This window comes from Hylaeus volcanicus, chromosome 4 (assembly GCF_026283585.1).
Source record: "Hylaeus volcanicus isolate JK05 chromosome 4, UHH_iyHylVolc1.0_haploid, whole genome shotgun sequence".
Classification (NCBI taxonomy): Eukaryota; Metazoa; Arthropoda; class Insecta; order Hymenoptera; family Colletidae; genus Hylaeus; species Hylaeus volcanicus.
The window spans coordinates 587,932-600,475 of NC_071979.1; the positions used below are offsets into that span (position 1 = coordinate 587,932).

Sequence of the window (12,544 nt, forward strand, 5' to 3'; positions counted from 1 at the left end):
TTTTTCGCCTTGAAATATGTTTAAAGAGTGAAAAATTGAAAAAATGATTTCTTTTAGTGAAACAAAAAATGCTCCACTCAGCTCCAAGCTAAAATAAGTTTTTTTCGAAAGAATAACATTAAACAAAAGTATTAACGTTGGATTTGACTGCGTCTACCTGCGACCTTGGAGTTTATTCACATATTTGCTAATCTATGTATATAAGAATGAAGCCCCGACTCACTGATATATCAACGCCCAAGCTAAATCCTTGAACATAGAAAGCTGAAATTTTGCACAAATCTTTCCTTTATAGTGTAAACAAGGAATAAGAAAGGATATTTCGAAATTCAACTCCTAAGGGCGTAAAAAGGGGTTGCAACGTTTGTATGAGAAATATTTTATTTGTGGTCGGATTTGGTTGAAACGTGATCTTAATGCTTTTTGATACAATTATTTTGCTTCAAAGTTGCCGTATTTCCGTAAATGTGTTTAGAAACTTAAAATTTAACATGTAATATAGCATAAGAATAGTATTCCACGTGGGTGTAACCGCAGACCACAGCTATTAAATCCAATAATTCTCTTCGTTAGGGTTGTTTAGTTTAACAGCTTCGGCAGTTAAAGGTATTACGGTCGGCACCATCAAAAATGCGTGTTTGCAAATTGTCATTGTTTAGGTTTTACAACCTTTGGCGACCAGATGTAACACAGTCACTTTTACCGTTTTACCTGTAACCTTTTTCCTCGACTTGGCGGGTTTCAAAACAATAAAGTTAGCTTTTTCTTCTTCAATTGACTCCTACAACTCTGTATCCCAATATTTTAGGCAATCACTAACAAATTACCATTTCCACCCGACAGTTTTCTACTACCTTCGAGTCTTCGAGGGCGATGTTTTGCTGGCGAGCAAACAGATACAAATCTACTGTCGCGTCGAAAGCGTAAAATCTCATTGCATACACCTTTTGTAAAATAAAGGAATCGTTAAGTTTCTACAAGTGAATCTCCACATCTATTTATCAACAAGGATTGTGATTATTCATTTATTGCAAGATAGATTACAACATGGATTCAATTACATGTTTGTCCTATTCAGAACTATGTGATTTTTTTTTTAATAGTAATACGATGACGATTCGCTCAAAAATTTCCTAAAGCTTAAATTTCCATTTTAGAAAGCTAAATGTGTTCACGATTTACAGTCACAAATTAAGAAATGGTTTTTGTCTCATTTTAAACAGCGAATGAAGTTGGTGTGTCGGAATCGGCGAATGTTTTGCTCAAAGTATAGTGAGTGGATGAATGGTGTTTTTAATTATCAGTACACTGTCGCGCACATCGAAGATCAGCCAACATCTTCAACCAGAGGAAGGCCTTCAGTGTTATTCGAAGAGAGCTCTGATAGGACCAAAAGGTACAGAGTAGGCAAATTAAAGGATCAATGCTCCCAGCCATTAATAAATGCTGCTGCAACAAGGTCGACTCAAAGCAAAGCATTCAATGCAGATATGGCATTAGCTTTAATTGCTCAAACTAATCTTTGCAAGTATCAGTATCAACTGATACGAAAAGCCACTAAGGAAATAGGTCATAATATATTTCTCAGTTACCATAAAGTCTAGACAGCCAAAACGAACTGCTATGCAGAGGACATAAAAATTACTGAAACGTCTGCAGTAGTCCCGTTACAGAAGCTTCTTGACCACACCACCCAAAGAATTTTTTACACAATAAAACACGAGGATACGAGTATAAATGAATACATGTTACAAATAAAATGGAGCTGCGATGGAGCACCAGGCCAAAGTGAGTTTGCTCAAAAATTTACAGATTCAGAAAATATTTCGGACGCTAATCTGTTTATGACGTCTTTGGTGCCATTGAAAATCATTGAGAAAGAAAATCCAGCTCAATGTTTATGGAAAAATGGCCAGCCTTCTTCGACAAGATTTTGCCGAGGTCTTAAATTTGAATTTAAAAAAGAGACACCGGAATTGATTTTGGAGAAAAAAAATCGTGTTGAGGATGAAATAAAAAATTTAACAGCTACAAAAATTAATAAAAATAGGCAAACGATTTCGGTAAATCATCAACTGTTTTTTACTGTGATAAACGGTAAAGTTGCTCAAGTAGTCACTGGTACATCATCGGCAATGAATTGTATCATTTGTGGTGCAAAACCTTCAGAAATGAATGATTTGCAAAAAGTGACCGAGAAAACAAAGAACGAAGAGGCATTACAGTTGGGAATGTCCACTTTACATGCACGAATACGTTATATGGAGTATGTTTTGCACCTCGACAATAACCTTTCATTTAAATCATGGAAAACAAATACGGAAACTGCGAAATTAAAAAATGAAAATAAAAAAAGGATTCAGAGAGAATTGAAAAAAAATATGGGTATTAACGTTGACGTTGTCAAACAGGGATCTGGGACGACAAACGATGGCAACACATCTAGGAGATTTTTGTCTCAACCTGATATAACTGCGGCCATCACAAAATTAGATCAACGTTTCATTGAGAGACTTGCTGTAATTTTAGAAGTGATCACCTGCACTAGTAAGATCAATGCGGCAAAATTCGACAATTATGCTTGAGAGACTCCAGAAATGGCAGTCGATTTGTACCCATGGTATTATATGCCGTTTTCGTGCATAAAATTCTTGTCCATGGATTGGAAATTATTGAATGCGCCGCTCTACCTATAGGATCACTATCTGAAGAAGCCCAAGAAAGTCGAAACAAGGATTATAAGCATTACAGGTACACGTAATTAACTTCTACATATTATAATGAATATTTTTTAAAAGGTACTTTATAATTTGTAGTGACTAATAAATATTTTTATTCTATAGAATTCATCACTCAAGGAAGAATTTTAGAATTGCAACGAATGAAGACGTTTTCCATATGCTTTTAATTTCGTCAGATCCTTATATTAATATTTTTAGACCTGAGCCAAAAAGTAAAATGCTTTCTGTGAGTGAAGAAGCAAAAACACTGTTAGAAATGAATACGACATAGTTTTCAAGCATTTTTTTTACGTTTTATAAATTGATTGATATAATATATGCTTCTTTGTGAAAATAAAGTTTATTTTTTCAATTGAATTTCATTTTTTATAACTTTTTTTTACGTACCTACTGGTGTTTACGTATTAAGCTCTATATTGCGTTTACGTTATTATATTTACATATTATATACTTTTTAATCATGTACATATTAAATTCAAATTTTTAAAGTAATAACCTGAATTAACTTATTTATTTTTTTCTTTTCCGATATCCTTTCTTATATTATGGATATATTTTTGTTTATATCCATTTTAACAATTAAAAACTCAAGTTTTCTTTCCCCTAGCCGTTTGACAATACAAAGTAACTTAAGTACCAGCAGCAGTCAAGAGACCACTAGCACCCTGGTTGCATATCACAGTCTTAACGGACAAAAATAGTCGATACTTTACACCAGGCGAGGGGTTCGGCAATACTCCAAAAAAATGCAGAAAATAAAAACACACCTACCACTGCAGGACTCCCGCTGCATCACCGTTAAGACGGACGACTTTCACGAGGTGTGGATAGTCGAGGAAGGAAGTCGCGAAGCGTGGACGAACTTCGCACAGCGTTTAAACAGCTTCATGGAGACAAGAAGACATCTACTCCTACCCACCCTCGCGAGCATAAAACCAGGAAGGCTCGTGGCGGTGAACCTTAATGATGGATGGCAGCGTGGAGTCATCCAGGAAGTGGCAGCCAACCGCTACCAAGTGTTCCTGGGAGATTACGGCCAAAAACTAACCACCAGCGAAGTGTGGAGCCTCCCGCCGCGCTTCTGTGACCTCCCGTGGTAGGCCGTAATAATTCAGATCCTAGGTATCGAACCTTGACCAGGGACACCAAAAGCCGTAGCAGCGGCTGTTACGGATAACAGGAGGGGGAAAATTGCAAACCTCGTTGCAGCCAAGGATGGTCTTGTGGCAGACCTTCTGTTGGACCGTCAGCCAGGACAACCACCCGTTAACATGACAGAACACTGGCTCACTTTCGGCTACGCGGTGGCAGACATCACCCTGCGACGAGTATCCCTCGAATACCGTAACGCGGCTATCCTCGGCATACTCGCGCAGACGCGACCGCGAACGAAGCGGCGCTCGCGTCGCCGCGAGATACGGGTATATCAGGCCGCACGCGGGAAGCCAGAACACAGTCCGTTCGGTGCTCCGACTTGGAGTCACCTGGTAGCTAGGTGCCTCCAGGTAATAGGTGACGTCCCGAGTACGACGCAGCGAATTGACTTTCGCTATAGCCCTGGTGTCCCAGGATACAGCGAGCTCCCGACCCAGAGGATCAACTATTGGCGCCCCGTAGTCGAAAAGAAGGACAGTTCCGTGTTTCTCCACGGTAGGCGCTCCGCCGTGAAGGAGACGAGATACCTGGCGCTCCAGGATTCGCCAACCTCGCTAACCTGCTCTCTCCATGGTAGGCGCTTCGCCGCGAAGAAAGCCGGCCGACCCCGTCCGCATACACCTACCCGATCTGCGTGCGAGCCATCCGACCGGCCAGCCACTAGGCGCTCCAGTGCCTGGTCGTTCAAACGGCAATTGTACCCCTAGCGGTAGGTGCTCCACCGTTAAGGGAACAATCGACCATTGTAAATCGGGTAGCACCTGTACCCACACATACCCGAACGATACACCACCGCAAACTTACTTATAGAGTGCTCTGATTGTTATGTTTCAGGCTAACAGTAAGGCCCCGACCCCGTAGCTAGTATCTTTAGTCATAGTTTACCCTCCACTGTATATATTTCTTTATACCCCTTTTCTTTTGTAATAAATAATAACATTAAGCTTTTGAAACGGCCTAATTCATTCAAGCGACCCGTACCCTGACTTTCCATCTCCCGCAAAATCCCTCGGTTACCACTCCCTGAGGACACTGATGACATCACCCCCTAATGAGACCAACAACTAATAGAGATAAGTACACGAAACAACACTAGACTACACCCGACACTATCACATAAACGTAACAGCTCGCTTCTAAGATGAAAGCATCACGGAAACCGCGATGTTTCATCTTGGGGGGGGTACATGTACAGAAACTCTCAGTTTTTCAAACGTCTATCGAAGCTCGCGTTCATTAATTTTTATCTACCCTTCTGGAATTTGGAGCCCGGTCTCCCTGGAGTGCATCCTGCAGCTGCATCCTGCAGTGCTCTTCTTGGTATCATCTTTGATTCGCGTTGCGTGGGAAAACTCCTTATCTACCCTTTCCCAGGGAACGCAGCTGCTTACTTCGGAGCAACGAAAATCCTAATCGTCAGATTTCCAAATATGGAAATCACCGACGGATCCCCACCAACATTTAGGGGTATATAAACCCACGATTTTCGTTGCTCTGAGGATTAGAACGATAGAGTTACGTAGAGTCACATCACGTCGATCGTTTGCAGAGTGTGCTTTAGTGAGATCGGGCTTCAGTTTCCCTTTCGATCAACGTTAACCTTATAGATCCGCAAAGACGGTTTATATCTATTACGGCCATTGCAGTACTCTCGACCCCCGCATCGCCAGTGCGTCAACGCCACACAGTTTACCGATAATTTTTACATTCTTACACACAACCGCGACAACACGACACTTAACACCTGTAACTAGCATAGTTATTTTTTAATATATACTCTTTTATCTAAACTTAAAAGTTTCATAAATCAATTACCAAATCTCTACGATACAATAAGCAATCCTATCCTGTGTAACGATCCCACAACATAATAACGTTGCAGCTCGAGTTATTATTTGATTAGATTAATAAGTTGCGAGGCTTTATTCGCAACGCGTGGTATATTTCAACGATACGATTGTAACCGTACCGACATACGGATAAATATAGTCCCTACTTTATCGGGAACCGTACACCGTAAGGTGGTGCGAGGGGAATACCCCCACCTAAATGACGCAGAGAACGCGCAGACGCGGACCCCCACCAACTGCGGGCAAATCAAAGGACCTCGATGTCGATCAACAGATCGACACTCAGGTCGTTACAGCCGAACCGATTAATTAGAATCATTTTAGCGTCTTCGACTAGGTATCGGTGGCCAGAGTCATGCGGCATAAATTGCTATTTTTCATTACAATATTGTAATTCTAATACTGTTCTAAGTGAACTCATTTAACTAGTTTATTCCTATAATTGTTAACTCTTAAGAGTATTACTTATTCTATTAACGTGAATCCACGTGTTTAGAATCTCTAAAAGAGAATCAAGATTCTACTAGAATCAGTTATATTTAGTGGACTGCGTGTCCAAATATTATCGTGCGTGAAAAAAATGCATTTCGAAACTTTCTTTTAGTACAAGAAATCGGTCCAATGTGGACATTAATCGTGGATATCGATTTTCATTTTGTGTATTTGAATCGGCCACTATTTCCTGCACAAAGGAACATCGAGTATGCGCGTGCGAACTACATTGTGAACGCGATTGAGCGAAGGACGTAGGCTAAGTTTACGAGACACCTAATTAGGAGACTCCTTCAGTTTTTCTGAAAACCTCCGGTGTGGATCGAGGCCCATCACGTTGTAAGTGGTTAACTTTCGATTCCACATCCCTGGGTATATTCAAACAAGTGCTTGCCGATACCGCTACTGTCTCGTAAGGGTCTTGTACCCATCGATCCAGTATTCGGTATCTATCAACACTTTGGCGACAACATCTCGCACCCTGAAGGAGCGCGTAACCGCTTTAAATAAATGAGAACATCTTGTGACCATCTGTGAGTTCCATTGGCCTGCTGGAACATTGAGACCAGCACAATCGACGTGTTACTCTCTGTGTAAAACGGAAGCCCAAATACTAGGGTAATATGACCAGTTCTGGACCCTGCCTTAATAACTATCATAGTTAAAAAGGTAGCTCTTTGAACGTCCCATATTACATGCCTAACGGCAAACGTGAACAGACGCGTACCGTGCCGGTAGCATAGGAGCGTGTTTGGATTATTTCGTACACACGTCCGTGAGCGCACGACCAGGTTACCATCTCAAGGGCGTTTTTGTATACAGTACTGGATTTCGTCCAACCGTTTATACGAATCCTCATGTACGATTCGAAACTGTGTCTAAATATAAAACGCGTGTAAACATCTCGATGTTAAAAGAACTTTGCCACTTCTCCATAAGCAGAAGCGTAATATTAGCCACAGGGCACAATAATTAATTTTGTTAATTTCGATAACGTAAAACGTAAAGGAAAAAGCGAGTTTCCCCCAAAATCTGATCCGATCAGGACAGACCATTTCTTATTCTTGAATAAATTTCTATTTTAGCCTTAAATACTTCGTGTATAATACATTAACAACCACTGTTCCCCTCTTTACTGGCCTCTTGGTATATCCAAACCCGAATCCTATTGCATCTAGCAATCCAGTACGTGACTTGGTAAACGGTCAGCGGTTACACGATTCTGGCTCTGTGTATTCAATCCGAACTCCTTAATTTAACCTATCCTGCGGTTACCCTTCACTGGGAGATACCGATTCCTGTTAGCTATATGACTCCGCGTCAGAGGCGTCTGCATTTGTCTCCAATAACCAAGACAACCGAACACCCAAACCTACGGTTACCCTTTACTGGGAGATACCAATCCTGCAACTATCTGACTTCGCGTCAGAGTCGTCTGTATTGTCTACTCTATCCTCAGTCTTCGGCTCCATTGATACACACTAATTGATCGTATTACTTCTATTCTCAAATCTACCCCACTCGCTGGGTTCACACGCGCGTCGCTATCGCCCTGGTTCGTAACAATGGATATAAGTTTACAATAGAAAATCGTTGAAAAAATCGAAGGATACACACAGTATTTAAAAACACGATTGAAAACTTAAAATTAAAAAATCTCGATTAAAAACACTTTAAATATTTTTTTTGTATTTGTTTCTATAAAGGCCATCTCAAAACGAAAATTTTGAAAAAAGAGAGGTTTTTTGAAAATTCGATGTTTTTTGAATCAGTGATCAGAAAAATCTCAAAATTTGCCAGGAGGCCTCTTTTGAGGGGTACTAAAAAGATGCCAAAAAATTAAGAAAATTAAAAAAAAAATTTTCAAACCGTCCGATTTGGCGTGGAATGCCCCATATATTCTGATATGCACTGGGACTTACAATTCTTATGAGAGTAATTTGTCGTGGTGTATTCATTGTAATCGAAATTGTTACAATTAAGAGTTGAGTTTAATATGTTTAGTTTCGATTCCACAGAGCAAGAATCTAATCCTTTTAGGTTTTAACGAACACGAGCAAACGGAGGACGACTACAACGGGAAAGTAATGCCTAACAGTAGACTACGTACTGTGTGGCTAGAATTTGCTCGAAGTGGACTTGAACCCGATCTCGCTGAGTTTCCTCGTTGTAGAAAATTCCGAACTATTTCTAGATTTTGACTAGGCCCAAGATGCCTTTGTCAACGCCCGTTATATACCAAAAAATCATAGAACAAGGGTTGACGGGGAAGTACGTTACACGGTTCCGAGGGAGGAAGCTTCGTGTTGGTCTCGAAATTTTTCTATGCCTACGTGACTAATACCGAGTGCGCACATTCGACTCCAAATAAGGAGATGTTAGAAACGGAAACGTAACACATACTTTGAAACAATTGTATCTAGAACTGGTGAGTATTCATATCAATTAACTAGAAATTATTTCATACTTTTTAGTGCAGTTTTAATATTTTTCGAAGTCGGTTATATTTTGTTTCCAAAAATTATTTTATTATTTGCATTGACCACGCCAATTTTATGGAAAACGATATTTATTTTTACTCAGGTCCTTATGGAACATTCAGATATTCACGTGAATTTGTTGAATTTAAATCAAAATACAGTTTAAGAGTTGATGGAAATTTGATATGTTATAACAACCAAAATGATAAACCATAAAAAAAAATTACAATTACTGTCCACGCCGTTACTGAGATACAATTCATTAAAATCTGAAACTGAACATAGAGAAATTGCACAATAACAATCAGCATTGTTGCCACAATCATTTCCTGAGTATTACGAATGTATGTGTAAATATACGTAGTGATTTATTATGAAATTTGCGAAAGTTTTCAATTATGCTTTTAAACGCGGCTATCTCAAAACGACTACCTTAATTTAAAATGACTACTAATTAATAATATCGAAAGTAATGATTTTATTTATAAACTCTTATATAAGTTACTATCTTAAATGATTCTTTTCAGGTGATTAATTACAAGCGATATATTAAGTGAAGTTTAAAAAATGAAATATAGAAATGTAGAGGTAGCCTGAGAACGAGATGTCAAGTGCGCAAACGTGAAAATAGCGGGAGTACGTTAGCCGGGCAGACTTGGTTACCCGCGCACTCCTGCTGTTATTCCACGTTTATTACTCATCGTGGTAGCGCCAATAAGGCTCGTAGCTGTGGCTTTCTCCCCATCCGTAAAACTTAAACGTTTTAATCGCTTTTCATTCGCGAACGTTCCTAGTGACTACATCTTAAGTCTAGTGAAAACTTGGGTTCACACTTACCGCAAGAAGCACGTCTACTCGCAGACTTTACTCTCGCTTGGATGGATTACACCAACGTATAATATGTATCGTAACGATTACAAGCTGTGAGTTTAAGTGAAAAGCTGTGAAAAGGTTATACGTCTGCCTGGGAAGAAAACCGTCTTGCTTTGGAAACATCTAACTTCTGTTTCTCATAACAGGGTGGAATATTGTAGAGATCTGAATGTGTGAGAATAGAGAATATCAGCCGAAAGTCTCACAGAAAGGTACAATGAAAACAAATAAATTAACCCTGATCTTGGTTGTAACGTAGATATCACACTAAAATTCCCTTACATCGGTATTAACACATTTATTTAAAATTTTGGTGTTCGAAACTTGTTGGTGGAGAATGAAAATTTTCAATTTAACGATATACAAAGTAGTGCACATGATTCTAGTGAAAACAAAATAGCCTAGATTGAGTGAAGAGCAATTTTAATATATGTTTTGGACATTGATAATACTAGTAATGGCGGAAAATGTGGATAATGTAACAGATTTGCTTTTTAGAGGTGACTGTTTTTAGTAACTTACCAGTATCAATTAGTGTATTCATATTATTATATATAACTTCTTTAGAAATCTTTGAATGAGAAAATATCTCCATCATGGATGAAACCATAGTAATTATTTAAAAGTTTGCCCTCCTCGCCGATTTTGATGAGCTTGAAATATGTTGTCAAGGTCATCATTTTTAACAAGTTTTCCCTATACATGTTACCGCCTTTCGGCCTTAGTTTCCGAGATATTTGTAAAAAAAACTTTATTTTGGCATAGACAGCTCCGATGACTTTGACCTTGACATATGTTGTCAAGGTCATCCTCCTGAGTACCATCCAAGAGGTTTTAGCCGACGCTCGTTTTTTTATTAAAAAGTTACTAATAAAAATGTAACATTAGTATTACATTAGAATCTGCGTATACGTATAATCAACGTGACCTTCAAGTTCACACAGTAAAGACAGTAAAGTCGGTCCGAAAGTTCGTAACATGCACAATCTTTATTCCCACAGTAAACAAATAGGGTTTTGGGGGCGAGGCCCCGAACTATACGTACTGCAGCGCACCTCGCAGGTGTGTACATAGTTACTCTGAGGAATGTATATTGCTTTCAGGGGGGTCGAGGGGGCGCAGCTTCCCGCTCAGCAGGAGGTCTTGGGGCCCAGCCCTCCAGCATGACCATGATTTCTAGGCCTCAAGCTGAAAAACCTTTTATAAAATTAAAAAATCATAAGTCTCAAAACTATACACATGCTGGGGGACTGCGCCCCCAAGACCCCCTGCTCATTGAGGGGCTACACCCCTTCGACCCCCCTGGAAGCAATGTACATTCCTCAGAGTAACCATGTATTGTTGATTGCTGGATAGTTGGCGCGCGTAATGGCGACACTTTTACCCGTACGCATCTTCGATATTGCCCCAGGCAGACACTACCGCGTGACGAAGGTCGTGGACAACATAGAGCAAAGAGAGCAATAGTAACTATTGACGTAACGTTAAAGGTACGCAGAAGCCAGAGCCAAACTCCGAGTTGACTTCAGCGACAGTTGCGGAAAAAGTAGGAAACTCCGGGACACTCCTTGTCTCTCCAATGATGACTTTTTTCAATGATATTGAATCAAAGAAGCAATATTTTTTTTCTAATAATTGTGGTTTTAATATATTCGTTACTCTTTAACGGATGCGACTCCAAGGCCTGATTTTGCAATTTCGGCAATATTTTCTAATAATTCTGGTTTTAATGTATTCGTTACACTTTGCCGGATGTGACTCCAAGGTTGATGTTGGAAAAAGTATATGTAAACAAATTTCTTCTAACAAAAAAAACGTACTTTTATTGTTTATAAAGTTTTAAGGCCGAAATTGCAAAATCAGGTCTTGGAGTCTCATCCGCCAAAGTGTAACGAATATATTAAAACCACAATTATTAGAAAATATTACTTCTTTGCTTCAAAATCCTTGAAAAAAATCATGCTAGCCTAATCGCCCTGTCCCCGTCTCTCCTCCAATTGTTGTATTGTCCTCTCTGTCATCGCATCATTGGAGAGACAAGAATCCATCTATCCTTGTCCCGGAGTTTCCTACTTTTTCCGCAACTGTCGCTGAAGTCAACTCGGAGTTTGGCTTTGGCTCCTGCGCACCCTTGACCCTTGGACACCAGACGCTCGCACGAACGACAGAGCCAGATCACTCACTATTCAGGCATTAGAATACGACTATGGCGTGTGACTGCTCGAAAAAAGGGGGGAATCTAGGGAAGTTTAGGCAGAGCGAGCGTAATCCTCTGTCCCCTCAGTACCCCTCTAGTTTGGCGATCGTACGCCAACCGGTCAGCAAATACCAATACACACCTACGAGGTGCGGTGCAGTATAGTTGGGAGCCTCGCTCCCCCAACCCCCAAACCCCATTTTTTTACAAACTCACTCCCTGCCAAAAATCTAACCACAGCTCACTCCAATTACTCCTTAAATCACCATTCAGTGACCACTTTAGTAGTAACATAAGTATAACTAAAATTTTTTACAAATATCTCGGAAACTAAGGCCGAGCGGCGGTAACATGTATAGGGACCGAAAAAACATTTCTTACTCTTATAATTCTAATAAATTAGATGGAAAATATTTATTAAGGCAAATTGTTGGTCCATAAATCCGATTCATCGATCTCTTATTTTCGCTACATTCATGAGTTATAGTTAATTTGAATACTGAATAACTTTACTTTATTTGAAACGATTACTAGAATAATGTACCCATAGCAGAATCTAATTGAAAAGCGAAATAAGTAAATAGATAGACAGGGCTATCGAGATTTCTTAAACAATTGGGAACCACTAACTGATATTATTGCATAGAAACTAAGGGCCAAATGATCAACCCTTAGTATTCAAAGAGTTATTTTAGTATTATAAGGGAATTATACAGGGTGTTAACAAATATGCGGGACATTTTTTCAGGATCAAGT

The 12,544-nt window shown here is 39.6% G+C and overlaps 1 protein-coding gene across 6 annotated transcripts in view; it reads right to left on the reverse strand.

The window, feature by feature from the left end:
• The window catches only part of LOC128875534 (dnaJ homolog subfamily C member 5), a 132,792-nt gene that overhangs the window by 101,985 nt on the left and 18,263 nt on the right, over positions 1–12,544 (reverse strand). The gene's annotated exons all lie outside the window — the stretch shown is intronic.